This window comes from Hylobates moloch, unplaced genomic scaffold (genome assembly GCF_009828535.3).
Source record: "Hylobates moloch isolate HMO894 unplaced genomic scaffold, HMol_V3 SCAFFOLD_4, whole genome shotgun sequence".
Taxonomy (NCBI): Eukaryota; Metazoa; Chordata; class Mammalia; order Primates; family Hylobatidae; genus Hylobates; species Hylobates moloch.
Window position 1 is genome coordinate 2,893,170 of NW_026652279.1, and position 27,688 is coordinate 2,920,857.

General features: G+C 39.9%; 1 protein-coding gene and 1 non-coding gene across 7 annotated transcripts in view; both read right to left on the minus strand.

Annotated features, from left to right (window-relative positions):
* Positions 1-27,688, minus strand: part of FHIT (fragile histidine triad diadenosine triphosphatase) — a 1,522,387-nt gene that overhangs the window by 1,101,047 nt on the left and 393,652 nt on the right. The gene's annotated exons all lie outside the window — the stretch shown is intronic.
* LOC116467756 (small nucleolar RNA U3) lies at positions 7,022-7,238 on the minus strand. The gene has a single exon (XR_004247944.1). It is a non-coding gene; the product is annotated as a small nucleolar RNA U3 (small nucleolar RNA).

Consider the following 27,688-nt stretch of genomic DNA (forward strand, 5'->3'; position numbering starts at 1 on the left):
GATTATACCATTTAGGATTGTTGTCAATTCCTTCCATAGGAACAGACTGAACAATGGGACCTCTACCTCTCTATCCAAAGAGAATAAAATTGTCATTTCCTTACAGGCTTTTATTAATACAAAAATGAAATATATATATATATATAATTGTTATGATTTCAAAAGTAAAGCCAAATATCTAAATGAAACCATGAAAATAATTAGGTCCGATCCAACAGAGAAAGTGAGGTTTTTGCTTTGGAAGATAAGTAAATTCTTTCAGAGCAGGAGAATGAAAAATTGATTGATTCTGATCTCTAAAAAGAGCAGTCTCATTTACTGTGGTATCAAATGGACCTGCTGCTAAATGCCATTTCTGCCATCTACCTGTTGGGCAAATTTCTTATCTATGTGCTTAGAGTCTTCACCCTTAAAATAGGTATGAAGATAGGTAGAAAATAGGCTTGCCATGCTTTCTCTCTCTCTCCCTATATCCCGTATCTCTCCAAGGAGCAATTCCTAATGTAATTGGCCAAATTCAAGCATATTGAGTCTTATTTACTAAGTGGCAGGGTCACTATACAATAAAGGTGCCTTCCCCCACTTCTACTTCTTCTCTTCTAAGTTGAAAAAGCTCTGATCCCTCAGGTCAGGCTAACTATTTCCTTCCCTCTTTCCTGCCTTCTTTCTAATTTGAGGCAATAGCATCCATGAGCCCAGGCGATGTCAGAGATTCTTGTTTTTATCTCAATACTTTCATTCTTCCCCATCCCCTCACAGGCCCCCATTCAGAATTCTTAAGCATGTTATTTGTTTGAGGGGGCATTTAGGAAGTCCCATTTAAGACCTCTGCCAGCTCTAATCTTATCTCTTCAGAAAGGCCTTCGCTGACTATCCAATCTAAAGTACCTACCTTTATCAGTGTTCTACATTGGAAGGTATTGGGCACAGGTGGCACTTTGTTCCCATTTCCATGTTAGGGCCTTTGCGTCTGCACTTTTCTCTCTCTCTCTCTCTCTCTCTCTCTCACGCTCTGCATCTTTAAATCACTAAGGTCTCAGCTCTAATGTCATCTCTTCAGAGAGGCCTTCCCTGACTATCCAATCTAAAGCAGCCTCCTCATTCCCACCAACTCACTCCATTACATTAATCTTTTATTTTGTTAATAGCTCTCATTGCATCCCATTACTTTCTTCTTTATTTGCTTGTTGCCCATCCCTCCCTTCTTCCCAAACACACTTATTAAAACACCATGAAGACAAAAAGGTATTATGCTCACCACTTGTTTATCCAGAGCCAGGTGCCTGTCCAAAGTAGATGCACACCTGCCATGTCCTATGCCCAACCAGGTCCAATGAATTCCTTTAGAAAGCTCCTCTCCTCAGCTGACCCAGAACACCAGCTGCTATACTGAAGGCTTTCACACTTTCAGACAAGGTGTCTTTATCTTATAAATTTCTTTTCTCTAAGCAGAATTTATATAACCTACTCATTACTTTGAATAGGATCTTATTCAGTATACCTTATTGGTATTTTTCAGTAAACCCTGGTTTAAGGCACACAGCTAAGTGAATGTCCCCACATACCTATAAGAGAGTGGCTAGATGCCTTTCTTACCCACAGGGATGGTTTCAAAGAAACCTTTTACACTCACTCCCATATACACACATACAAAAAGGAAAGCTCACATTTGCATTCCAGATCATCTCTAGGAGGAGGGAGGAGAACTACTCTTTTAAAAGAGCAAACCTAAAATTATGATGCTCCTGAAAACATTGGCAGTTAACATTTACTGTTAAGAAAGCCACAATCCCAGACCAAAGATAGCTGAGTGGCATCTTAAATTGAAGATAGTTTTTAAGTCAGAGCTTAGAAAGTCTCTCAGAAATCTCTTTAATTGCCCCACAGAATAAAATATGGTACAGCTTCTCAGGAGGTCCAATAGAGGCTTTCCTCTAGCATTAGAACAGATCCTTCTTTGATCAAAGATCAGATGAAGTCATTGGTGTGAATTTACTAGGCATATATTTTTTCATGTATAACAGAATATGTCAACACTGCAATCACACTCAGCACTAAGATGCTCATACTAAGAGGTTCAGGAAAATGAGAATGACTCCCAGCTCCCATCTCACGTTTACTAAGAGGCATATATTCACTGAGGGGAATGTCTAACAGAATGACCTATATTATTTACATCAGTACTTCCTACACTCACTTTTTTGGCCAATTCTGTGTGATTAAATTGGCGAAAGTTCAATGCACACAAGATGCAACTCAATTATATTTAAGATCACTCATTTATGTCATAAAGTCTTTCTCAAAAAACAAAAGATGCCAGCCCTACAGAACTGTATCATGTCACATAGATCCCATTAACGCAGTCTATCGACAATATAGACAGATTACTATATTCAGGGAAGTTCCCTCAAGAATCGCCTTACAAGTTTAATTAAAAAAATCAAAATAAAACAAGCAAACAAGCCATTACTGAGTCTTTCTATGGTATAGTTAAACTTGTAATATTTTATACATATTTTTTGGAAGTAGCCTTGATATAAATCCTGAAAAAAGAAAAAAGCAAAGTCCACATTTCTATAAGTGTCACGATGATTAATTTTATGTATCAACTTGACTGGGCCATGGGGTGCCCAGATATTTGGTCAAACTTTATTCTGAGTGTGGCTGTGAGGGTGCTTTGGACACACTTTTAATATTTAAATCAACAGATGTAGTAAAGCAATTGCCCTCCCTAATGTGTGTGGACTTCATCCAATCAGTTGAAGGCCTGATTAGGACAAAAAAAAGCTGACCCTCATGCAAGAGAGAGGAAACTCCTCTTACCTGATAGACTTCAGCTGGGACACTGGTTGTGTCCTGCCTTTGGACTCTAACTGAAACACTGGCTCTTCCTGGGTCTCAAGCCTGTTGACCATTGGACAGAAACTACACCATTGGGTCTCCTGGGTCCCTAGCTTGCCAATGCCAGATCTGGGGACTTGTCAGCCTCCATAGTCACAGGAGCCAAATTATCATAATAAATCTCTTTCTATACATATGGATACACACATCCTACTGATTCTGTTTCTCTGGAGAACTCTGACTAATACGAATATTAAACCCAAATAAAAACCCAGATACAAGTATTAAACCCAAACCCAAATCCAAAGATGAACAACTTTCTTCATCAGTCTGGCACCAAACTGCATGTCTCTTTATGAAGTATGTAATATTTTTTCATGAGCTGCCATATGTCATTCTATCACTCACTCTGGAACTCTTTTAGGCACTTAAAACTTTGTATATTATATTAAAATTTAATGTATCAAGAAAGGATATAGTGAGAATAAACTGAAAAGAGGAGTTAGTAATGCCAAATATAAGGCAGTCTTGAAAAAAAGAAATATTCCACTGTAAGCTCAGTACTTTGGGAGGCCAAAGTGGGAAGGCTGCTTGAGGCCAGGAGCCTGAGACAAGCCTGGGCAGCACAGTGAGACCCTATCCCCTAAAAATCAAGATTTTTTTAAAAAAGAAATATTCCGTTTTTTCAATAAAAATATTAAACAAATTTCAAAAGGCAGAATGCCCAGGTTCTACATATAAACGTATAGGGATATGAAAAACATAGTTAACTATCTACCTATAATTTTTATTTCATTAATTTAATTGGATATTTAAAAACATGCACTTTACTGAAATTCTTATGCGAGCATCTCAACACATGCTTTATTCCAATTCTGATGTGAGCATCTCCACCATATAAGAGCCTCCTTTTTAGCCCTCCAACTGAGTTTTCCAGAGTTTTCCACAAAACTCCATCTGAGTTCTCTTCCCTTGCTTCAAGACAGGACACTCCTTGAATCATGTATGATGGTGTTTCTGAAAGTTGTCTCTAAAGGCACAAGCACCTATTTATATAATATTAGCAGCTTTTTCTTCTAAATAAAAATATTTCTTTGAACAGGTATATATTTCGATGTCTACGATGTATTTGTCTCTTGCTTTGCTTTTTAAATAGATTTTCAAAATCGCTGTTTGGAACAACACCCAATACTTGGAATTATGAAGTCATAGCCCCTGGAATCATGACTAACTGTGTTCAGTTTCCTTGCTCCTCTTTTATAGATCCTAGCAGATGACCTTCACGAGCACCCAGAACAAACCTGGGGTGAAGCCGCTTCAGCCCATTGTGACTTCCTAAAGCAGTACTTGGAAGGACTCAAATATAAAGCAAGGTCGTCTCTTCTGAGGGATAATAAATTCAGGGGGAAGCAAACCTCACCTTTGTATTTGAGGATATGTGGTGTATTTTAGTGCAATTCTGCCTTTAAGATAAAGTGCCAGCTGACTTAAGGGCAGTTGTGATCTCTGCTTCATTTCATCTTTTATCTAATGATCCACTAGTTAGTAAACCTGCAAATCCTGAAAGAAACATAAGTACTCTTTTTCTTTGCAGTGTAATCACCAACAATAAAGGCTTATTTTTTTGCATTAACATTCAACTGCAATGTATTTAAATGTTCCACATACAGGAAAACACCTGATTTTTCCCAAGATTGGTTAAACATAGTCCCTTTGGTGTCCTTAGTAACACTGCAAAGATGTCTTCATGTAAAACTTAATCTGAGTCCTGATTACCTTACTGTGAAAAACCATAAACACCAAACAAAAGTAAGCACAATATCCAAATACCTAAAACATAATACCCAGGTTGAAGGAAGTGTAAATGTTCAGATTCACCAGTGGGACTAGAATGTAAACGTCTTGTGTTGTGGTTCCTCCAAATCATCTGACCACCTGGGTATCACATCCCACAAGCGTATGATAACATGATAGAGTAAGCTCAAAGTGTTCCAACACCAGGACATTTCATGGCCACATCAGACCAATTATATTTTTCACTTCCCCTCTTTCCCTAACTTTTCTCATACAAAGCTTCTTATATTTCCTTTGGCACTTAGTAATACTTAAATGCATTTTCACTGTCTTATTCAGTGTTTTTAGGTTTGGAAGGTGTATCACTTGAGATTGCTTTCAGCTGCATTAATTGCACTCTAGCTAACCAACAGCCCAACAGTGATTTAAACACAGAAAGCTTTCTTTTCCGGATATGCATGTGTGCATGTTTTGTTTTGTTTTTCATGCAGCAAGATGTCTGAAGGTATAATCTGACACTGAGCTGGTATCTCATGGTGTCATGAATGCCGCAGGCTCCTTCTATTTTTTTTTTTCTTCTGCTGTCCTTCAGTGAGGCTTTCACTTTCATTGTCATAGATGGCTGCTGGATCTCCAAGTTTCACTCTCCCTAGGCAAGAAGAGGGGGAAAGGCAAAGGGGAAAGAGGATGCCAGCCAAGTCAGTCCCTTTCTAAAAGCTTTCCAGAAAGTTCCATCCAGTGACTTCCACATACATCTGCCTAGCCACGAATGGGTCATACAGTCTTTCCTAACTGTAAGAGAGTGTGGGAAGCTGGATATGAGCTGAGCATTGCTGCTCCAAACAAAGTCAGATTTCTGTTAGGAAAGAATGGATGGAAAGTGGATCTTAGGAAGAGAACCACCAATGCCTGCCATACACAGGTATCTGTGGTGAGCAGACATGGCTAAGTGCCTCTTCCTATCTAGGGAGGTTCAGGGAATTACTCAACATCTCCTTTGTGCCAGGGAACTAGAGAGTCAGTCATCTCATTTGCTTTCATTTCCTCATCTCTGAAATTTCCTACTATGGTATTCCTCTTAGAACATCATTTAGAAGTGTTATGGTTTTCTGTTCTTAATCCAAATGTGACAAAATATATTCTCCTTCTTCTCTGATAACAAAACCCAAATTCTGATGGGCAGCATGTGCTTAGCCTTAGATAATGAATAATGACTGGTCTAAGCCAATCATGGCAATGCTGTGTTCTTTTGCCATTGATTGGTATTCAGTAGTAGGCATGTGACCTAGATCTAACCAATGAGTGGAAATACACTGGGGGGGCTCATGAAAGATTTTCACCTTTGGTAAAAAGTCATAGTTGCAAGAGGAGAAAGCCTTTTCTTCATATGCCTCTTCTTTCCTGTTTTAGATGCTGTCACGTTAACGCTTTGTGCTTAGAGCTGTAGAAGCCATCTTATGACCATGAGGCAACAGCCAAAAGAGGAAAGAGCCTGAGTATGAAAGACACTGAGTCCTTTATGATATCACTGAGTTGCCAAACTAACCCTAGGATCCTCTACCTCCTGTTTTCTCACAGTAATAAATATCCCTATGATTTCAGCACTATCACTTTAATTTTCTGTTACAGGCAGCTGAAAGCATTCAGAACTCACATACTATCTTAACATCATCTTCCATGTGTTATGGGCCAAGAGTACATTCAAGAGTAACTACAAAACTACATTCATTGTTGTATCCCTGTGGCACTCCCTTAGAGTTCTAGTGTTCTGTAGTGTACTTTCTACAGCCTAGAAGGATATATGTTTCCCTCTCTCCAGCCCTAAGGAACTCTTAATTTAAGACTGACAAGATGAATGAGTTAGAATGAGGGTGAATCCAATTCAAAAGAAGTAACAACAAGCAAGAAAAGCAAAGAACCTTGTAAACACCTGTGTTATGGAGTGTGAGAGTGTAAGCTTAAGGAGGCTTTTATTTTGGGGAGAAGATGCATCACCTCTGTTTGAATGAGAGAAATTAAGTTGTAATTATGATGGTGTTTCAGTTAAAGTATTTGATGTGGAGGCCAAGGAGACCATTCCCAACATGTTATTTAGCAAAGAATATGGAGGAGAGGCAGAAGACTGTGATGGAAAATGCTCGGAGGCCATCAACTAAAATGGTAATGCATTCGCGGCAGATACATTTGCTTCTTGCTAGACAGAGGTGGGGTGAGCCCTGACATACGTATTCAAAATTGCAAAAGGCACAGATTTGGGGGGAAAAGGGGGTTGATTCACCAAATCTCAGAATAGCAGAATGGCAATAACCCTACTGCAAAGCTTCCAGTTTTCCTCAGTTTAACTCCTTTAGCGTACTGCAGCCAAATAGATTATTTAAAAATGAAGATCACTCAGACTGTGTCCTCTTCCTCTTAATCTCCCCAAAGGAACAAAAAAACAATAATCAATGGCAAATGGCAGTTGTAGTGAAGCAACACCAAGAACGAGCTTCGTGCTGGGGAGAGAACATCGCATATCTTCCTGTGGTTTCCAGTGCTCGACACACATGGGGAAACTCCTTTAAGTAATGAACCACAGAAATGACCCCTGGAAGTATAGTCTTCAAAGTGATCTTTTAAAGATCCAAATATTTCCTGCTCCCACTCTGCCCAGAGATCTTCAGTGGCTCACTACTGCTTTCATGATAAGATCCTAAAACCTTGTCACAATCCATAAGGCCTTCATCGTCCACCTCTGCCTGCCTCACTGTCTTTATCTCCCACCACACTCTGCCTTCTCTATGCTCCCACCTGCCATCTTCTTCAGTGTGTGGACCCTATTGTACTCTCTCAGGCCTCAAAACCATATAACATCCTGGACTTCCTCTTCACTGGTCTAATGCCTACTCATACCTGGCTTCTGAGATTATACTTCACTCCACATGGAGATTATCCTCAACCATGCCCCACTCCAAAACCAAGTTACCTTCCCAATGTGATATATACTTGCCATAGCACTCTGCTTCCTTTTTTATAATACTCATCACACTTGTGATTGATGACTCTCTTCTCCTTTACATTGTAAGATCCATAAAGGCAAGGATCATGTCTGTCTCTTTCTGATGGGTAACAAGCCTGAACATACATACAATAAATGTCCAAGTGTAATTTACCATTGTGTGGATGCCATCTTGGGAGAGGGGCTTCTAATAGTTCAAGGGCATGTATGAAAAACAGACTCATGGTAAAATAATAAGAATAGAAAAAAGTTACTCAGAGTTGTTTAATGGCTGGGGTATACCTTTTACTATTTTACTTCGACATCAAAGGAAAATCAGTGTCCTCCCTATCATGTTCCATAATTTTGTACAACTGAGTTTAGAGCACAAGCTAAGGTATCAGATGGCATTTGACAGCCCAGCTTCACTACTTATCAGCTGTGTGAGGTGATATAATCCCTCTAATCCCTATAAGCCTTAGTTTCCTCATCTTTAAAATGGGGATAATGACAAAAGCTTTTCAATAAGGGTTTGTGAGGATTAAATGAGGTAATACATGGAAAGCTTTCATCCCAGTGCTTGCCACAGAGTTAGCAGGCAATAAATGTTATCAAGAGTTCTTTATTGTTCTGCCCATCAACATCTGAGACAGAATATAAATACAACTGGTCCTGGGCCTGGTGGCTCATACCTGTAATCCCAACTTTGGGATGCCAAAGTGGGAAGATCACTTCAGGCCAGGAGTTCAAGACCAGCCTGGGCAACAAAGCGAGACTCCATCTCTACAAAAAATGAAAAAATAGGTGGATATGGTGATGTATCCCTGTAGTTCTAGTTACTTGGGAGGCTGAGGCAGGAGGATCAACTGAGCCCAGGAGTTCAAGGCTGCAGTGAGCCATTATCATGCCTCTACACTCCAGCCTGGGCTTTTTAAGATTCCATCTCTTAAAAAGAAAAATAAATCAACTGGATCACTAGCCTGTAAGAGCTTAACAATTGTTAGGTAGTATTACTATGGGTGTTATTGTTTGTTATTTGTTGGCAAAAAGTACTAGTGCTCACCTGAGCACACGACTTCCTTATGATCAGGTAGGTCCAGGTTTGTCTTGGTCACTACTCCACCCCAGTGCCTAGCCCAGTGCTTGACACATGGTGTGTATGCAATGAACACTTAATGAGTACTTAAAGATCTAACCAGTATGATAATGCAGATTCTCTTGCAAGCAAATGAATAGAGAAAGGCAGTATTCTCCAGAGAAGGAGACAGGAAAAAAGAACAGGCTTGATTTTACTAAAAAGAAAAACATACTTTGAAGCAGTAAAATTAGAAGTTCCCATTTCAATGGCACAAAATAGAGAACTCATTGAGAATTGTGTGCTATAACATGGTCAAAGCAGAGGCCGATAATGAAAGCAGCAGCATTCAGAACCATCACATGTATAGTCAGCTTTCAGACCCTGAAAACTCGATTAAAACATTCCAGGAAACCACTGCACTTTCATTCTAAAGGAAGATTCTGAACTCTGGTGACATATTACACCCATTCATATTGCTTTGTCTACCAGTGTGGCCTTTTATGAAGTGAGGGCTTCTTTCTTCTACCTTGCTCCATGACAATCAAACCCAAAATGCCTTCCACCCTTAAAAGGAAGTTTTGGTAAGTGCCTTATTATAACTATCACACATGACACAAGGCTCACCACTAATCGGAGACAGATGAGAATGAATTACTTAAACAGGACAGAAATAGCCATTCACTTCGAGAAGGTCCCAGTTTCTTGAAAGTCTGTGGCATTGAGACCATTTAGAGTTTGCTGTCAAGATTCCTAGCAGTGCTCATTACCTTGGCTAGCAATCCCTCTGGACTACAGAAAACTTATTTGAAATATATATAGTCACAGGCTGCAATGCCTAAGTGCAACAGGATGATTTAAAAGCACCATGGCAGTGTTCCTCCAGGACATTCATCTCTCCCTGTCTATTCATCTGTGATCCAGACAAAAACTTGGAATGCAATCTGTATATCGATATTCCCTAAAAAGGATTTCAGCAGCTCTTTAGGAAGAATTGTTTTAACAGTTCTGGAAGTCAAGAACATTCTGCATTTGTGGTATTTACAGGTTTTGTTTCTATTTCGTGAAAATAAAGCCCCACTAAGAGCAGTATTCAATTCCTATCCCAATAGGAGTATAGAATAGTGGTTAAGCACATGCTTTCTGGAACAAAGCAGACTGTGTTCATCTCTGGGCTCCTCATAGACCTCTTCATAAACTTAGACAAGGTATTCAACCTTTTTGAGTCTCAGCTATATCAGGTAAATTACTATGCGTGCACGGAAGAGCTTAATAAGTGTTAGATGTTAATGGTATTAATATTGTTTTGCTGCTGTTGTTGTCAGTTTTTCTAGCAGAGATTATTAGTATTCACCCATGTGCACAGGTAGACCGCATTTCCACCCATGCACACAGGTAGACCGCATTTCCAAGCTTCAGTGGAGTTAGGTGGGTCCAAATGACTGAGTTCTGATCAATGGAATGTGGCAGAAGTGATGCACACCCTTTCCTGGATGGGCCTACAGAAATCTTCCAGACTCTACTCCTCACTCTTTCCTTTTCCCTTCTCAGGCACCCTGAAGGCTACTTGTTAAAGAATTTAGAGCTACAAGATGGAAAGAACCTGGATCCTACCTAAGAACCTCCTAGGAGAGCCACCCTTCAGAAACATTTGCAGTGGATTCTGAATACGAATTTTTTTTTTTTTTTTTTTTTTTTTTGCGCCGAGCACGGTGGCTCATGCCTGTAATCCCAGCACTTTGGGAAGCTGAGATGGGTGGATCACTTGAGGTCAGGAGCTCAAGACCACCCTGGCCAACATGGTGAAACCCTGTCTCTACTAAAACTACAAAAATTAGCCAGGTGTGGTGGCACGTGCCTGTAATCCTAGCTATTGGGGAGACTGAGGTAGGAGAATTGCTTGAACCTGGGAGGTGGAGGTTGCAGTGAGCCGAGATCGTGCCATTGCACTCCAGCCTGGTGAAGAAGTGAGACTACATCTCAAAAAAAAAAGATACATATATATGATATATATATATGATATATCATATTCATATATCATATATACATATGTGTAATATGTCATATATATCATATCATATGTCATATATGATATATCATATCATATGTCATATATGATATATCATATCATGTCATATATGATATATCGTATCATATGTCATATATATCGTATCATATGTCATATATGATATAGCATACCATATGTCATATATGATATAGCGTATCATATGTCATATATGATATAGCGTATCATATTCATATCATACATACATATATATAATAAGTCATGGAGGATGATATATCATATCGATATGTCATATATGATATACCTGGCGCATCACATCATTATGGCATATATGATATGTTTCATATGTCTCATATATGATATATCATCTCATGTGTCATATAGCCATAGCATACCATATGTCATATATGATATAGCGTATCATATGTCATATATGATATAGCGTATCATATGTCATATATGATATAGCGTATCGTATGTCATATATGATATATGAGATATATATACATATATCTTTTTTTTTCAGTTAAGCTACTGGGTTTTGATGAAGCTCATTACAGCAGTTAGCCTCCTTCAAGGTTTCTCAGCCTGGGCACTACTGATATTTTGGACTACAGAATTATTTGTTATGGAGGGCTGTCCTATGCATTGTAGGGTGTTGAGCAGCATCCCTGGCCTCTATCCCACTAGATACCAGTAGTAACCTCTCCAGTAGCCATGACAACCAAAAATGTCTCCTGACATTGCCAAATGTCACCTGCAAAATTGCCTCCGATTGAGAACCAGCAGCCCACATGGGCCAAAACATCACCATCGTTGCTATCATCATCATCATCAGTATCGATAGTCTAGTCTCTCACGTTCCCCTTGAAATCACCGCAAAAGGACTCAAAGTTCCAAAAGAGGTCCAGCCCAGTTTTTTTAGGAGAAAAAAGTGAAATGACACTAAAATTTAAGAAAAGGTAAGGGATCAAGCAGTAAACCCAAAGTTATAGGAGACCAAAAAACAAAGTAAGAACCAAAATAAATATAATCTTTTTTTTAAAAAGCTAGTTTGTGTAGTCCCAGCTACTAGGGAGGCTGAGGCAGGAGAATGGCGTGAACCCAGGAGGCGGAGCTTGCAGTGAGCTGAGATGGCGCCACAGCACTGGACGACAGAGTAAGACTCAGTCTAAAAAAAAAAAAAAAAAAGGCTGGTTTGATCACTTTGGTAACCTAGAATAAAATGATTAAAGCAAAAACAAACCCAAATATCTGGGTCTAGGAATTTCAATGTGTCTAACAAATGCTTGTAGAATATCTACCATGAGATAAGCACTGGGCTGAATACAACTTGGTAAATAAAACAGATATAATCCCCACCCTCATAGAGATGAAAGGTAAATAAAAATATGGAGTTTTTTGTTTTTGTTTTTGTTTTTTGAGACAGGGTCTTGTTCTCTTGCCCAGGCTGGAGTGCAGCAGTGAGATCATAGCTCACTGCAGCCTTGAACTCCTGGGCTCAAGTGATCATCCGTACTAGCTAGGACTACAGGTTTGCACCACCATGCCCAGCCAATTTTTGCACTTTTTAATAGAGATGGGGTCTCGCTTTGTTGCCCAGGCTGGTCTCAAACTCCTGGCCTCAAGGAATTCTCTTGCCTAGGCCTTCCAAAGCGCTTGGGATTACAGTCATGGGCCATTGCACCCAGACAAAATATGATGGATTTTTTGAACAGCTTAAACACAATCATGAATTGACCACTGCAATAGGCAGACCTCTAAAGATGTCCCTGCAGGATTCCCATCCCTGGGCCAGGCATGGTGGCTCACGCCTGTAATCCCAGCACTTTGGGAGGTTGAGGCAGGTGGGTCACTTGAGATCAGGAGTTGAAGACCAGCCTGGCCAATGTGGTGAAACCCCCTGTCTCTACTAAAAATACAAAACGTAGCCAGGCATGGTGGTGAGTGCCTGTAATCCCAGCTACTTGGGAGGCTGAGGGCAGGAGAATTGCTTGAACCCGGGAGGCAGAGGTTGCAGTGAGCCAAGACTGCACCATTGCACTCCAGCTTGGGCGACAGAGTAAAATTCCCTCTCAAAAAAAACAAAAAAAACAAAAAAACAAAAAAAGATTCCTGTCCCTGGTTATCCAATTAAACACTAGATTAGGTGCTGCCGTGAAGAGACTTAGCAGATGTATCAAGGTTACTAGTCAACCGACTTTAACATAGGAAGGTTATCTTGAATTATCTGAGTATGTCCACCCTAGTCACGAGGTTGTAAAAACATAAGCGGAAGGTAGAAGAATCAGAGTGAGAAAGCAGAAGAGGATGCAGGCGCTATGCTGCAGAGGGAAAGTCAGATTGCAAACACAAGAAAGAAAAAGATAAGATGAATCATTGATTGTTCTAAAATGTAGGAGGCTCTGTGTGAGGACCAGAAAGAGGCCTGAGGGAGCTAAGGGTGGAGCCCTGCCTAACAGCCAGAAAGAAAATAGGGATTTCAGTCCTATAACCACAAAGAACCAAATTCTGTCAATAACCTGAACGAGTTTGGAAGTAGGTTTTTCTGCAGTCTCCAGTAAGAAACACAGCACTGCTGACACCTTGATTTTAGCCCTGTGAGACTTGTATCAGGCTTCTGACCACCAGATAATAAATGTGTGTTGTTTTAAGTCACTAAATTCATCATAGTTTGTTATGACAGTAATAGAAGACTAATAAACCATTTTGCATTAAATATCACAGAAAAGAAAGGGTTTAAGAAAATAGGTATTAAAGTATGCCTTATCGCCTTATCATTCATCAATCTGAGGTTTACTAAACACTTGATGGGTGCTCATTAGTGGAATAAATTAATGCACTCATATTTTCATTCATTTGTTAAAAATATGTATACAGTGCCTCTTCTTTGGTGGTCCCTGGGTGAGGTACTGAGGATACAATAGTGAAATAGATATTATCCTCTGTTTCTAACAGCTCATAACGGAAGCGGAGGACAGAAACATGTATATTCAACAATAATGCAAAGAACATAATAAAGGTATTAACATCACCATTATAAAAGTATGAGTAAAAGTATGAATAAGGGAGTACAGAATAATAATTACAGCTGAAATCTATTGAGTACTTGTCTCATTTCCCTTCACAACAAGCCTATGAGACTGTATTAGTCCATTTTCATACTGCTATTAAGAAATACCCGAGATGGGATAATTTACAAAGAAAAAGAGGTTTAATGGACTCACAGTTCCACATGGCTGAGAAGGCCTCATAATCATGGTGGAAGGTGAAGGAGGAGCAAAGGTACATCTCACATGGTGGCAGGCAAGAGAGCATGTGCAGAAGAATTGCCCTTTATAAAACCATCAGATCTCATGAGACTTAATCACGAGAATAGCATGGGAAAAACCTGCCCCATGATTCAATTACCTCCTACCCACTGGGTCCCTCCCATGACATGTGGGGATTATGGTAGGTACAATTCAAGATGAGATTTGGGGGGGGACACAGCCAAACCACAGCAGAGACAGACCCATGATTCATACCATCTTGCAGATTAAGAAGCTGAGGTACAGGCAGGTGAAGAGATCAGCCTAAAGTTACTATCAGTAAGTGGTGGAGCTGGAATTTTAACACAGGAGGTCCAACTTTAGAGCCCATGGTTTTAAACACTTCATTGTGCTGTCTCTCATGGCAGAAGGGTGAGGAGGCCTCACAGAAGGGCTGAGATTTGGGATGAATACCTTCACCAAGAAAAGGAGAAGCCAGCAGAGGAAACTGCATTGGTAAAGCCAGAGATTCAGGAAGGAGGTGGATGGTGTGGCATATTCTGGAACAGGGCTCTGTGTTGGCAAGGAGGGGTGGCAGATGAGGTTGGAGCCTAAGTTGTCCTGACTTGAAAGACTTGAACCTCTCAGTAGTTTGAATTTCATTCTAAAGCTATCAATAGAACCTATTCAAGAGCGTGATAAGGTAAATCATCTTCAGCAACTTGCATATCATTTTTAATATTGTTTTAGGGGATATTAGCGGACACTCTTAGGGACCCAGTGTATAGCCCTCAAGTATAATGACACTTATTAATACAACTTAGAAAACACCCTTTGAAAATACATCAAAACCCTAAAAGATTCGATTAACTCTACGGAAATGAGGATAAAGGGCAGATGCATGTAAGAATCCAGCTGTCTTCTGTCTACAAAGCTCTTCATATCCACAACCACAGAGGCACTGCTCAGCTTCTGAATTGCCTTAGTTCACAATAAAATAGAAATAAATCATAATAAAATAAAATAGGGAATAAATCTATATGTTGGCTTTGAGAAAATTTCTCAATAGCAACAAACCAACTGCTCACATCAGAACCCCCCAAAATAAATAAATAAGGTACATAAGAGGGAAGGCACGTGCTGACCAAAAAACTAAAAAATTCTCCCATTTCTGTCTGATGTTGAAAAAAATCATAGGTATTTGGCATTTTAGCCTATGCTGTTGAATGTGGTAGCCACTAATTATATGTGGCTATTTAAATTTAAATAAGGTAAAATTAAATAAAATTTATTTTCTCAGTCCCATTAGCCCCATTTCAAGTCCTCAACAGCCATATGAGGCCACTGGCCACTGTACTGGTCAGCACACATATCAGACATGTCCATGGTTGCAGGAATAGCTGTTGGGAAAAAAAATGAACTACTTATTTAGATAAAAGTAGTGATTTGTTAGACATGCCTAATAAAATTCAGTTTATTTTAAGATTATGTAATTAAATTCAGACTTATAAGAGTCTGTAACAAGAGACTCTCTATGGAGACAGGACCCAGTTTGTATTAGGCCCCAGCTCTGTCTTGGGCTCTGTGCTACGCATTTCATATCTGTTATGCTACTTAAGGCTCATGACTCCCTGTGAGATAGGCATGCTTATTCTCATTTTTCCCTAAATGGGGGGCTGTGACAAGGCTGAAGCAAAGAGAGGGCACAACATCTTTTCAGGGTTAACACTTGAGAACATCTATTTCTTCTTAAGTAGCTCTACTGCTACTCAGAGAAGTAGAATATGTAGACCGGACAGTTAAGTTTTCCATAGATGGGGTTTACTTAGAGGGAGATAAGATTTCTTTCGCACACAATTGTAGATTTTTAAAAAATGGTCAAAATCCTCCTGTTCTAGCAGTAGCTGAGAAGTGACTCGGGGAAGCATTCAACGAGTAGGAAAGAAGTCTGCTCAGATGGAGGCCCTGAATCAGAGATGCCTGTCATCTGTTCCCAAAGGCTCCAAACTCCTGCCACAAATACACTGAGGGTTCCTCTCTCTATAAGTTCTTCTCTTCAATCTCTGGAAGGAATGTATTTGATATTTATTTTTAATCTGAGTCTCCTTCCACAAAAAGTGTAGAGGATGTGGTACCCAGCCCCTAAAGTTTTGCCTCTTGGTATTCACACTTGTGAAGTCATTTTCCATGTGGAAGAGAGCTGACCTGTGTAAGCAATAAGATGTTGCAGAAATGTATGACTTCTGTGGCTAGGTCAGAAGAGCCATGAGTCCTTAAAGCTTTCCCCCTGTTCTCTCTCTTGAATGGCTGTCTCTGGAGGAAGCCAGTCACCATTCTATGAAGTTACTCAAGCAGCCAGTGGAGAGGCCCACATGGGGAGGAACTGAGGCCTCCCACCAATACTCTCCACCAAGCTGCCAGGCATGTGGTACCTTAGAAGTGGATCTTAAAGCCCCAGTCAAGCCTTCAGATGACTATAGAGCCAGAACCACTCTACTAAGCCTGTCCCAAATTCCTAACTCACCAAAATAACATGAGATAGTAAATGTTTACTGCAGTTTTAAGCAGTTGAGTTTTGGCATAATTTGTTATGCAGCAATAGGTAACTAACCCAGAGGGTTTTTCCAGCTTTGCCTATGGGCAAGTCTACAGATGAAACAAGCTGCTTTTTATATTTAGTGCTCTCTCTCACAATTATCAGGAGATATAATTATCTTACCATCCAGGCTGTGATTCTTGCACACAAGCACCAAGACATCCATTATTGCAGTCTCCCTTCCCACGCTTGATGAGTAACTGGGATCCTGTGATTTTTCCTCCTTTTTTCCCCATTGACTGCTGAAATTGTTTGCCTCAACTGTTGAGTCCCTTCTCTTCAGTTTGCCTCCTTTTCTTTTCCTCCTACATGAGCAGAAGCCAGTAAATTGACCGTATTCAATCACAAAGTATGCATGACCCTCAGCAACAGGAGCCTACAATAGTCTTTTTAATGACCAGAGGAAGGTTGTGAGGACTCTTAATTAATTTGTTATGAACACCCACTCCCATAAGGAAGCTGCTATGCATTTGTGGAATAAATTAAATAAAATTAGCAAATTTGCTTATTATCGATTTCCTGCCCTTTGAACACAGGCTTTACCCATAAACTACATTTATTACACACTAACTGAATATGCAAAGCACTATGGGTAATGCAAAAAATATAGCTTGTCTGTTTTCAATGTACTCATCAGCAAATATAGGAGACATCACAAAGATGCAAATATTTATTCATATTCACATATATGCATAAGTAGACATTTACATATCAAAGACAGTGAAGGCTAAGGGCCAAATGAATGGTACACACAAGTGTTAACAGATCTTCAAAAGAAGATGTTATGGCTGTGAGCTAAATTGATCAGGGCAGCCTTTATGCAGGAACAAAGTCTTTAGAAGGTTTAACTATGGCAGATATTATTACAGATACTACTTGTTTCATCCAGTTCTCCTTTAGCCCTGAGCATAGAGACTCCTGCACATCTCAGCCTCTTATGAGTGGGCAGGATCAAGTGACTAGCTCTACTTAGTGGGGCATGAGAAAAAGTAACATGTTTCATTTCTTAAGTCAAAGAAAAAACTATGTTTAATTCTCCAGTCTTTCTCCCCCCAAAAGTTCACATGGTCTTGGGTAACTACAGGATGTTAGTGGCTCCCTCAGCCTGGGTCTATCTGAATGACTACAATAAACAAAGTCCCCTGACAACTTTTGTTGGGCATGTACCATTAGCAAGAACTAAACCTTTCTTTGTGATAGGCCGCTGTGATCTGGGGACTCATTTGTTATTGCAGCAGAACTTAGTCTCTCCTAACTAAAACAGATTCCCAAAGGTGGAGAAATGCAGAGAACAGCAGAGGTAGCTTATAAGTCATGTCTTACATGACCTTTCTCAATGACAAACCTGTGTGCTCACCAAGACATAGCTTGTTATGGCATATCTGAATAGAATTGAAGGTTTTTAAATAAAAACATAAGAAGGTTGGAAAGGCAGCAGAATGAGCTACTGCCTGTGGGTGATCATTACACATCTCAGAATAACAGGATTATTGATGCCTTCGCCAGAAGCATTCCTTTCCCTCCGTTTTCTTTTTCTTTGAGATTGCAAGCCATATATTTCCATTTGGAAAACAGTATTTCATAACCTCTAAACCTAACATGAGTCCTGTGAAACCCTAGTCTACAGTTGAATGGCCAAAAATAAAGACTTGGAATTCCTTCAACGCTATCCCATTTTACAAGGCAATGCTTTCTCTCTCTACCAAGAAAGTGTTTCTGCTTGATAGATTCCCCTCTCTTGCTGTATATTACACTTACTGCTCTATGCCTGTCACTCCCTATTCTCTTCCTAGTTGTTTGTGCCTTATTAAATTCCACACTTTGAAACAACCAATAAGAATTAGGAAGCCTCAAGAAGCCCTTTCTCATACAATCGGACCTCCCTTTTTATCTAGGAATAAATTATATTTTCCAATCAATTCATGAGTGGGATTCATTGACAATATACTGTGTAACATGCTGTTTCGGAATAAGTAGTAAATGGTCTTCAATAAGGATATGGTGATACGTTTTAGCTAAACTGTTTCATACCGACATTAACTCCCCCGTTAACTTTCTTAGGAATCTAAAGACACAATCAAATAGCTGTTTCTGACTATTATTCTCAAAGCGAAGCTCCAGGCCATAATCTCAGGACATGCATGAAAATATCAAGTAACAACTCAAAGGCCCATTTCAGCTTCAAATACCTTTGAATATTCGTGAGTTTGAGGAGCAGAGTGGGAGAGCAGGAGAGTGGAAGAGGAGGCTTCTGATAAACTTAATTATCTACATTTTAGAATGTTTCAGTCTTTGGCCTTTTAACACTGTAGTACAGTCTGGCTTCTGTCATTTTGAAGGGATTTCCCAGCTTAACCAAATCCCAAGGAACCAACCTCAGATTGGTCTCTTATCTAAGGAAAGATTCTGGCAACACAACAGGAAGGATTTGGAAAATTTAATGAAGATTTTGAAATACCCCTAACACACTTAATTTAAAGATAATACCTATTTCACCCAAATCTCCTAACCCCCTGTGGAAGATCAATTCTAATTTTTGAGGACAATTATTCATGTGTTATTGGCTTGAAGTACAGAATGTATCAGTAAGTCTCTTCAGTTCTAAGTAACAGAAACCAAATCAGGCTAGGTTAAAGTTGAAGGGGCATCATTAGAAGGGCCCAAGAGTGTCTCAAGAACTCAGAGGCAAAGATGCAGCCAGTTCCCCCCAGTGCCAGGAACCAGAAGGTGGGCAGGAACTCAGGGAATACAGCCCCCTTCTTTCTCTGCTTCTCAATTCTCATAGGGAAATATGGTTGTCCACAGATCTCAGGTTTACCTGTCATAGTTCTAGCCACATGCAAGGAATGACTGCATATCTCTGAATTCCAAATTTCAGAAAGTGAGACCTTGGGGTGGGGGGTGGTGCGCGCTGGATTCAGTGTCTAACTCTAATTCAAACAACTTTTGCCAGGGAGACATGTAGTAGCCAAATATGTTTCTAAGGCCCAAGGGACCACTCTTACAAAGACGGAAGAAAGTTCACTAAAAAGAAGACATGCTTTCTAGACTCCACAGCCACCCCAGAAGTGCCAAGATAAATAATAGGGAGCCAGAGTCTAAGCAAGGGCCACCATCACTGCAAGTTGTCTCATCCAACTTCTCTCTTTATAGGAATTGATATGACTTCAAATATTCATGTCTGACACCAACGAAGAGGAATGTCTGTCCTTGAGCTCTTTTTCTCAGTTCCCAAGGGGCCCTCAATACTCTGCTTTACCATTTAGTATGGATTCTGACAAAAGAACAAATTAAGATACTTTGATTTGATTTTTAATTTTTCCTTATGAAGACTTGCAATAAATATTGTGGGTACCTAGAAATAATCCACCATAGTGCACAACACAATCTGTTGAATTATCTTAGCTTCCATTTTCCTTCTTGGTCTGACATAAATTCGCCTTGCTCCTCAATTCTGTCACCTACTATTTTCAGCATGTATGAGCAACAGTAAAGCGCATGCCCACAGAACTCAGAAAAGAGAAAACTAATATTGCTCTGTTATATGCATAATGGATCAATACAGAGGTATTTAAACACACCAGGAAAAAAAAAACAGGTCAGCAGGACTTGACTTTCAACTGATAGAGAATATTAACATGTTTATGGGTAGAAAAAGTAGTCAGTTGTAGAAAAATATGCAAAGAAAAGCTACAAAGAGATGTTGGTAGTGGCCATTTTAGCACTGTCTAGGGAAAGGAATCCTTTAGTTAATGGCCTTCAAGTATTCTAATGTAGGGACACGGCACCCCTACTGTGGAGAGAGATACAGGAGGCGGAAGGTAGCTAAGGCCTTGGAGTTTCAGTTCCACAGGCAAAGCTTTCCTTATCATGAGAACTGAGCAGCATGAAGCTATCTGTAGTCTGACAGTCATATTGTATGTTGTGTCAAATGAAAACATAGCATCACTCAATTCCTTTTGTTCTCTTCTCTTGCTAAATATGCAACTATCTGATGCTCTGGCTTCCCATGGACCTCAGGCCTGCTTAGAGGATAGAATGCAATAGTCCCAGTAGTCTGTGCAGTGGGCCAACTGCTGGTTGTAAAATCACAAAGGGGCCTTCTAGGCTACCGGGTCTCACAAACCTGGGTAATGTAATTCCATCTTGAAGAGAGATTCCCCCATGGGTAAGACCATGGACAATGGTAAATGAGCGTACCCCAAGAGAACTGCTTGGGAAATAGTCACTTAGCCTATTCTCCTGGTGATGCCCCAGACATTGTCAACATGGACCCCTTGGAGCGTTTCCTCGTTGATGTCTACATTTGTTAGCTTACTCTTAATTAAATTTTCTAAAAAGATGGCACAACAGCAGCATTGAGAACATGATTTTTAGGAAGAAAAGGAATCCCATGTAAACCTGTTTCCATTTGTGGTTCTTGCCTTTCTGTCCTTATTCATAGGGCAGCTCATTCTTGCATATCTGCACATCTTGCATGCCTGCCATTTTGTATCTTCCTTTTTCTCATTATATCAGAAGCATTACAATAAGTTACATTAGAACCCGTTTTGCATATTTTAACATTGCCTTCACAGTGAAACTATAGAGTGCTTTATGATGGCACTCTAATGAATATTCTGTTCTGCTTCTGTTACATGACTACCTTAGGAAAACTCTCCGAGAACTCTTGTCTCCGATGATTATCTCTCCTAATCAGGCTCTCTACTATCAAACTGCTCAGCAAAAGGAACTCACCAACCTATAGTGCTACCAGAAGTCTAATAACATAACTGTCACCACAACTTTTTCAGCACTAAACATGATCATTTTTAAAAATAGTGAGTTTATTAGGTATATAATGATACTTTCCAAGTTCCAGCCTATTTATAAATGACTCTATATAAATAAGGAAGGGGTCCAGGAATGGTGACATATTTAACACGTAAGTCAGGATGCTAAATGTCTGACTGTATTTGTTTATTTTTTCTGAAATGGAGTCTTGCTCTGTCACTCAAGCTAGAGTGCAACGGCACAGACATGGCTCACTGTAGCCTTGACCTCCCAGGTTCAAGTGATCCTCCCATCTCAGCCTCCTGAGTAGCTAGAACTACAGGCACACACCACCATACCTAGATTTTTCATTTTTTGAATTTATTTATTTATTTATTTTTTGTAGAGACAAGGTCTTGCTTTGTTGCCCAGGTTGGTCTTGAACTTCTGGACTCAAATGATCTGCCTGCCTCAGTCTCCCAAAGGATTGAAACTACAAGTGTGAGCCACTGTGCCCAGCTCCTATTATATTTTTAAAAGGAATATACTGAGGAAAACATAAATGGAGTTCAATTGATAAAAAGAAACCTCTGTGATATAAGCAGGTGAACACAGTTTACAAAATCATACGGAAAGGAACTGCATGTTTGCCTGCTGTGTGTCCCTAAGGGTGACACACCCCTGAATGGGACTTTGGTTTGCCAAAAGCCTGCTTTGTTTTGTCTTTGGTAGAAATTCCATGCTATGAGGAAATGCTTTCATTTCTTTTGATATCTCATGAGCACTTGTTGCAAAAAACATTTGTAGGCAAACAACTTCACACATATCAAAAACTTGTAGCAGAAAGTTAATTCTCTAACATGAGTTGTCCAGCTCAGGGGTCTCTAATCCTGTAATTTATTTTGGTTCCAATAAATACATACTTTCTGTGAGACCCTTTGGGGAAAGGGTAATTAGATATTTCACATCAGTGGGATATCTTGCCTTCTTTGGCTCCCTCTCCTTCTTTCCTTGTGCTTTTCTTCTCTTTAATTCTTCTACCCAGAAAAATTCTCAAGGAGCAAAAATACATTACTCTCTGAATTTTTATAAGTTGGCCAGTTTTGCTTCCTGGTTTTTGAACAGAAAATTATGCCTCAAAAATAATCCCACGTTATTCTCTAAATTCATTTTCCTCAGTCATTAGCCCATAACAGCAATTTTCCTTTTGAAAATAAAGAATAATGATCATTTTTTGAGATAAACCCTCACTCAGAATGATTCAAAGAGAATACAAATTTAATGATCACCCTGAGAACCCAAGTAATACATCTCAGGAAATAATAAAATTTATGATGGCCTTAAAATTGCTTAACTCCTTTCAGGAAACCCTGAATTATAGGGTAGTAACATAACCAAGGACTGGCAACAACTCACAAAAGTCTAGAAGAGTTTTGCCTTTGAGTTCATAGGCAAAGATGCTTGAATTGTTCCCCCTTCAAAAAATAAAGATTATTTATTATTTACTTTCCTGTGCACCGGACACTCCTGCAACATGCCTATAACTCTTGTGTTCTTAGATTTGAGCTTCAAGTTCTCTGAACGATGAAAAAACTTGTAGGGTAGCATGCCAGCCAAGTTGGGTTTTTTGTCTGTTTTTGTTTTTGGAGGAGGGGAACAAGGCAGGGAGAGAGGGAGAAAGAAAGAGAGAGAGAGAGTGAGAGATCACACTACCAGGAGCTTCATAAAGAAACCTGCAAAGCAGAACCAAAGTGGATGAAAGCAAAAGGATACGAAGTTTCCCTCCAGATGATTTTACTGGGAGGAAGAAAGATCTGAAACTATTGAGTGCTTTTTATGATAACCACCTATGGCTCTCTCCAAAGACACACATGTAAAGTTGGGCAAGTTGTTTTCTGTCATGTCAGGAAAATATTTAGTAGCAGTCTTATAAAAGTAAGCACTCAACGCTGTCCCAGGGAGCTGTGGATTTGCTGTGCAGCCTAGTTTCCTTCAACAGGTTCCTTTGTTGCTTTGTGTGTTCTCCCCACAAAGGGCCTGCCCTTCTTCTACAGATGGGTTTACCGTTCTCTCTGCATGAAGACTGTTCAGAAGTACACAAACCAACAAACCATCCAAGCTACCTCTATCTGATGGTCCTAGTATATCCAGAGTACTAAATAGTGGCCTACAGGATGGGAAATTCATACTGACTGACTCCACAGGAGACTGGGAAAGCTTAACTGGCTGATAGCTATAAAGTCCTTTGAAGGAACAAGCACTGTTTAAAATTCTAAGTAGTAATCTTATAATTTGCTAATGGAAAGAAATATAACCCAGCTAATGTGTGCCTTCCATTTCAGAGAATATGTTTCAACAGCAAAGCCCTTTACAATATTTAGATAAACTTCGATGTATAGAAAGTGCAATAGCAAGCTAAACAGCAGGGCTTCCCGCTATGGCATTTTAAAATGTGGTGGGTGAAATTTGTCACTCCTAAGCAAGCGCCTATAATAAAAATAAAATATCACCATTTATATGGTATGTGTTAAAAATTGTCCACGCTCCCCAACTACACCAGATCAAAACCTCTTGTTTTTTAAGTTATGAAATTATTGAACTGTATTGAGCACACCCCTACTTACGAGTTCTGTAACCTAGGGCATGTTATTGAACCTCTCTGAGTCATTTCCCCATCTATCTAGACAAGGCTAATGGTAATACCTACACTGTAGGGCTGCCGTTAGAATTTTAAAATAATTTAATAAAGTAAAGACTGGTATTTATTAAACTCTAAATACATGTTTGCTGCCATCAGCAGCAGCAGCATCGCTTGGTAATCATGCCAACACTCCTCAGAGATAACAGTTCTGAAAAGGCTGTGTGCATCCTCGGTCTGAAGATTTTCTTGGTCTAAAGAGTCTCTTGGGCTAGTGACCAAATCCTTCATTAATTTCAAGAGCTCTGGGAACCCTCTGAAACTGAACGTGGAATGGTATAACTACTGGTCTGTGCACATTTTTCTAGAAAACTTCACATTTTTATCACATTAAGAGGTTAAGAATCATTGCCATAGGTAGTCATTAGCTTACCTTTATCTCCTTTCTACTTCTAATGGAGAACTAGAGTCCTGTTTAGAACAAGTAACCAGGACAGGGACAGAAGAAAAAGAATATGCATCTGTCACTCTTGCTGATTAGGCTCTACCCTCTCCCAGCTTCTGGGTGCCTCCTCTCCCTAGAGTTGCAATCCTAGAACCACCTCCCATCTGCAGTCTCAACCTATCCTCTTCTAAGGACTAATCACGGCATACGGCAGGGGAGATTTAAGACTAGCAGGGGAGATTTAAGACCAGCTAGGTCAATGCTCTAAGCTCAACATCAAGTCACCTCTGAGGCAGGGTGCTGTCATGGAATGATCATGACCTCTGAAATAGGAAGGTCTGTGTTTGATTTGGTTTGACCACTTACTGGATATGTGACCTTGGAAACGTTTACTTGATCATGTCATGCCTGACATGTCTTTTGTCACCTATAAAATAAATACAATACGATTTACATTGTGAGTCTATGAGAGAGAAATGAGATAATATAGGGAATATTTTTTAAAATGGGAGCACATGTCAGGCAACAGTAGATGCTCAGCAATGTTCTTTTCTTACCTGGGCTTCAATCTGGCACCCTTGGTCACCTTCCCAGGACCCAAATCCCTCTAGGAATAAACTCTGGCCCTTGCTGGCTTCTTTATTCTTCCTCCCACCTACATATTCGAACCCATTCAAAGACATAGGTCTGACTACCTTGGATACCTTTTCTGACGCTTACTGCTCGTCCAACATTCATTTTTCTGTACCATGTGCGTAGATACTGGATTCCCCACCCTAGAATTCTACCCACCTCTTGGGCCACCCTGTTACAATGTGTGACTGACTACCCTACTCCCACTTCCCAAGTTAACCACTTAATTGAATGGCTGCCCATCAACACACTACTTAAACGCCATGTTAGGTCTGTCAAACGCAACCCACAGACAAGCCTTACCCTCAAACGTTTTCTGCCTTCTGCCACAGTGCTAACTGGTTCATTGTGCTTGTTCAGCATGCAGGGACATTTAATTTAATGGGCCTCTCCCATTTTTCACATATCATGAAAGTTATCAGATTTAGGTTAATTAAGTTTAAGACATCCATAGTTATTCGAGTGAAAACTTGAAGGCAGCATAATGGATAATAATGGTAAAATGATAATTTTTGAGCTCTTAGTAGACGCCAGGCATAGTCCTAAGCAGTTTAAATGTATTTTTTCATATGATTTTCATAACAATCCTACATAGTAGATTCTGATCATTATCTCTACTTTATAGGTGAGGAAATTGAGACTTAGAGAAGTTAAGCAAATGGCCAAAAGTTATGCAGGTAGCAAGTAGCAGACATAGAATTGAGAAGAGAGCCCCCATTCTAAGTAAGTATGAAAAATTTCAAGGTGTCAATTTTTAGCTAAGGAAAACTTATTCATATGTGTGTGTGTGTGTGGGGGGGTGTGTGTAAATGAACAGATATTCATTTATTTATATATCTATTTCCCAGGCCTCAATGCAATCAGAGATCTCTGAAGAAGTGACCATATTATGAACATAAATTTTTGACTCCATAACTTTACAGTGATAAATAACCTCAGGTTATCAGGATCCTAACCTTAAACCACCTGAGATTTTATCACTGTTCCTTTAGTAAGCAAAGGATTTTAAAAAATAGATTATATGGCCAATGAAATCTGTTATATTCATACTTTTTGGTTGAGTTTAGGTAATGGAACAATCTGAGTATTTTGTATCAAGTATTTGTGATGTTTAAGAGGATTTATCATATTTAAGAATCTGACAGATTGCCCCTGCAATTAGAAGTACAACTGATTACTGACTTCTAATTTTAGGTTAAAAAGTTTAACAGAATTCGATGTTTTTAAGTAGTACTGAGATGTTTAAGATAACTGAATTTATTCTTTATGAGTCTAGTATATTTGATTCAAAACATGGCTTCAAAGCTTAGAAAGCTTTTGCTTGTTAAGGTTGTGAGCTTGTACTGCCAAGTATTTGAAGTGTTTACAAAGAAATTAAAATTGTTAAATGTGTAAAGTTATTTTAAAATATTGATGAATACATTTAACAAGTAAATACAGAAGTGTATTTAAGTAGACGTTATTCTTTTATGGCATTCATAAATTCATAAATTGCACAAGATAACCGGAGTTGCTCTAAATGCTTTTCAAACTTAAGTTTAGGGCAGCAACATCCGCAAGATGGCTCACTAGAAACTCCAGCACTCATCCCTTCCACAGAGACAGCCGAAACAATGAATAAACAACTACATTTTAATGTACATAACGGAAGGAGAGTGCCAGAGTACATCAAAGGAGTAACCTGGTGAGCGCAGAGAAACCCTGGTGAGCGCAGAAACTCAGGAGAGCCCCAAAGAGAATGGAAGGAAACATCAGAACTCCACCACCCTATCCCCAGCTGAGGTGAGCCGGAAACCCAGAGAAACTTTCCCTATAGGAAAAAGGTAAGCAAGAGGATTCCAGTAGCCTCTGCCAACACCTTGGACACCCACAGTCCTCACTACTAGAGTCCTTGTAGTCTTCACTGGCACTAAGTCCAGCTGAGGGAGCTGCCTAGAGGCCACACAGCTGCACTCACCTCAGAGAAGGAACTAACACTGTGCTCTATTCCCTGTAGCCCACATGGCAACTGTGCTATATCATCTTAGAACTGGAACTACTGCTGGAGTGTGATTTTCTTTGAGGGTGAGCAGGCTTGATGCCCCTGCCTCCGTAAGGCTAAGCTGCCTCCAAACCACCCCAAACCAGTGGCCACAGCCAAGCTGCCAGCAGCTATTAATGCCTTTCCCCATGGAGCCAAAGGGTGAAAGCTGCTCTACCTATCCCTTCACCTGCCCTCTTGTGCTAGAGCTGAAGAAATACATTCCCTCCTGGGGAAACAGTGCTTTAGCAGGACAGCTCCATCTGCTTCTCTCCATTGTGACTGTAACTGCTTCTAGGGGTCTGAGCCGAAATGGCACAGTATCCCCCAAGGAAATAGTGCTTCGGTAGAACCCTGTATCCCAAGTAAATGGTGCCTGGGCCACACAGAACAGTCATGCCTGAGCTGAAGTGTCACATTGCTCCTTGGAGAATCATTGCCTTGGTCAAGTTAAACAACTGTACATCCCAGGTCTGAGCTGATGTAGTATCTCGTGTCCCAAGGAAACAGAGTAGAACATGACCTAAGACAGACTACCCTACTAGACGATCTAGTACCCTGTTTCCTGAAGCTGGACTAGCCCACTAGAGTCTGAACTGCTAAGACATGCTGTTCCCTGGGGAGTGGACTCATCACTGTG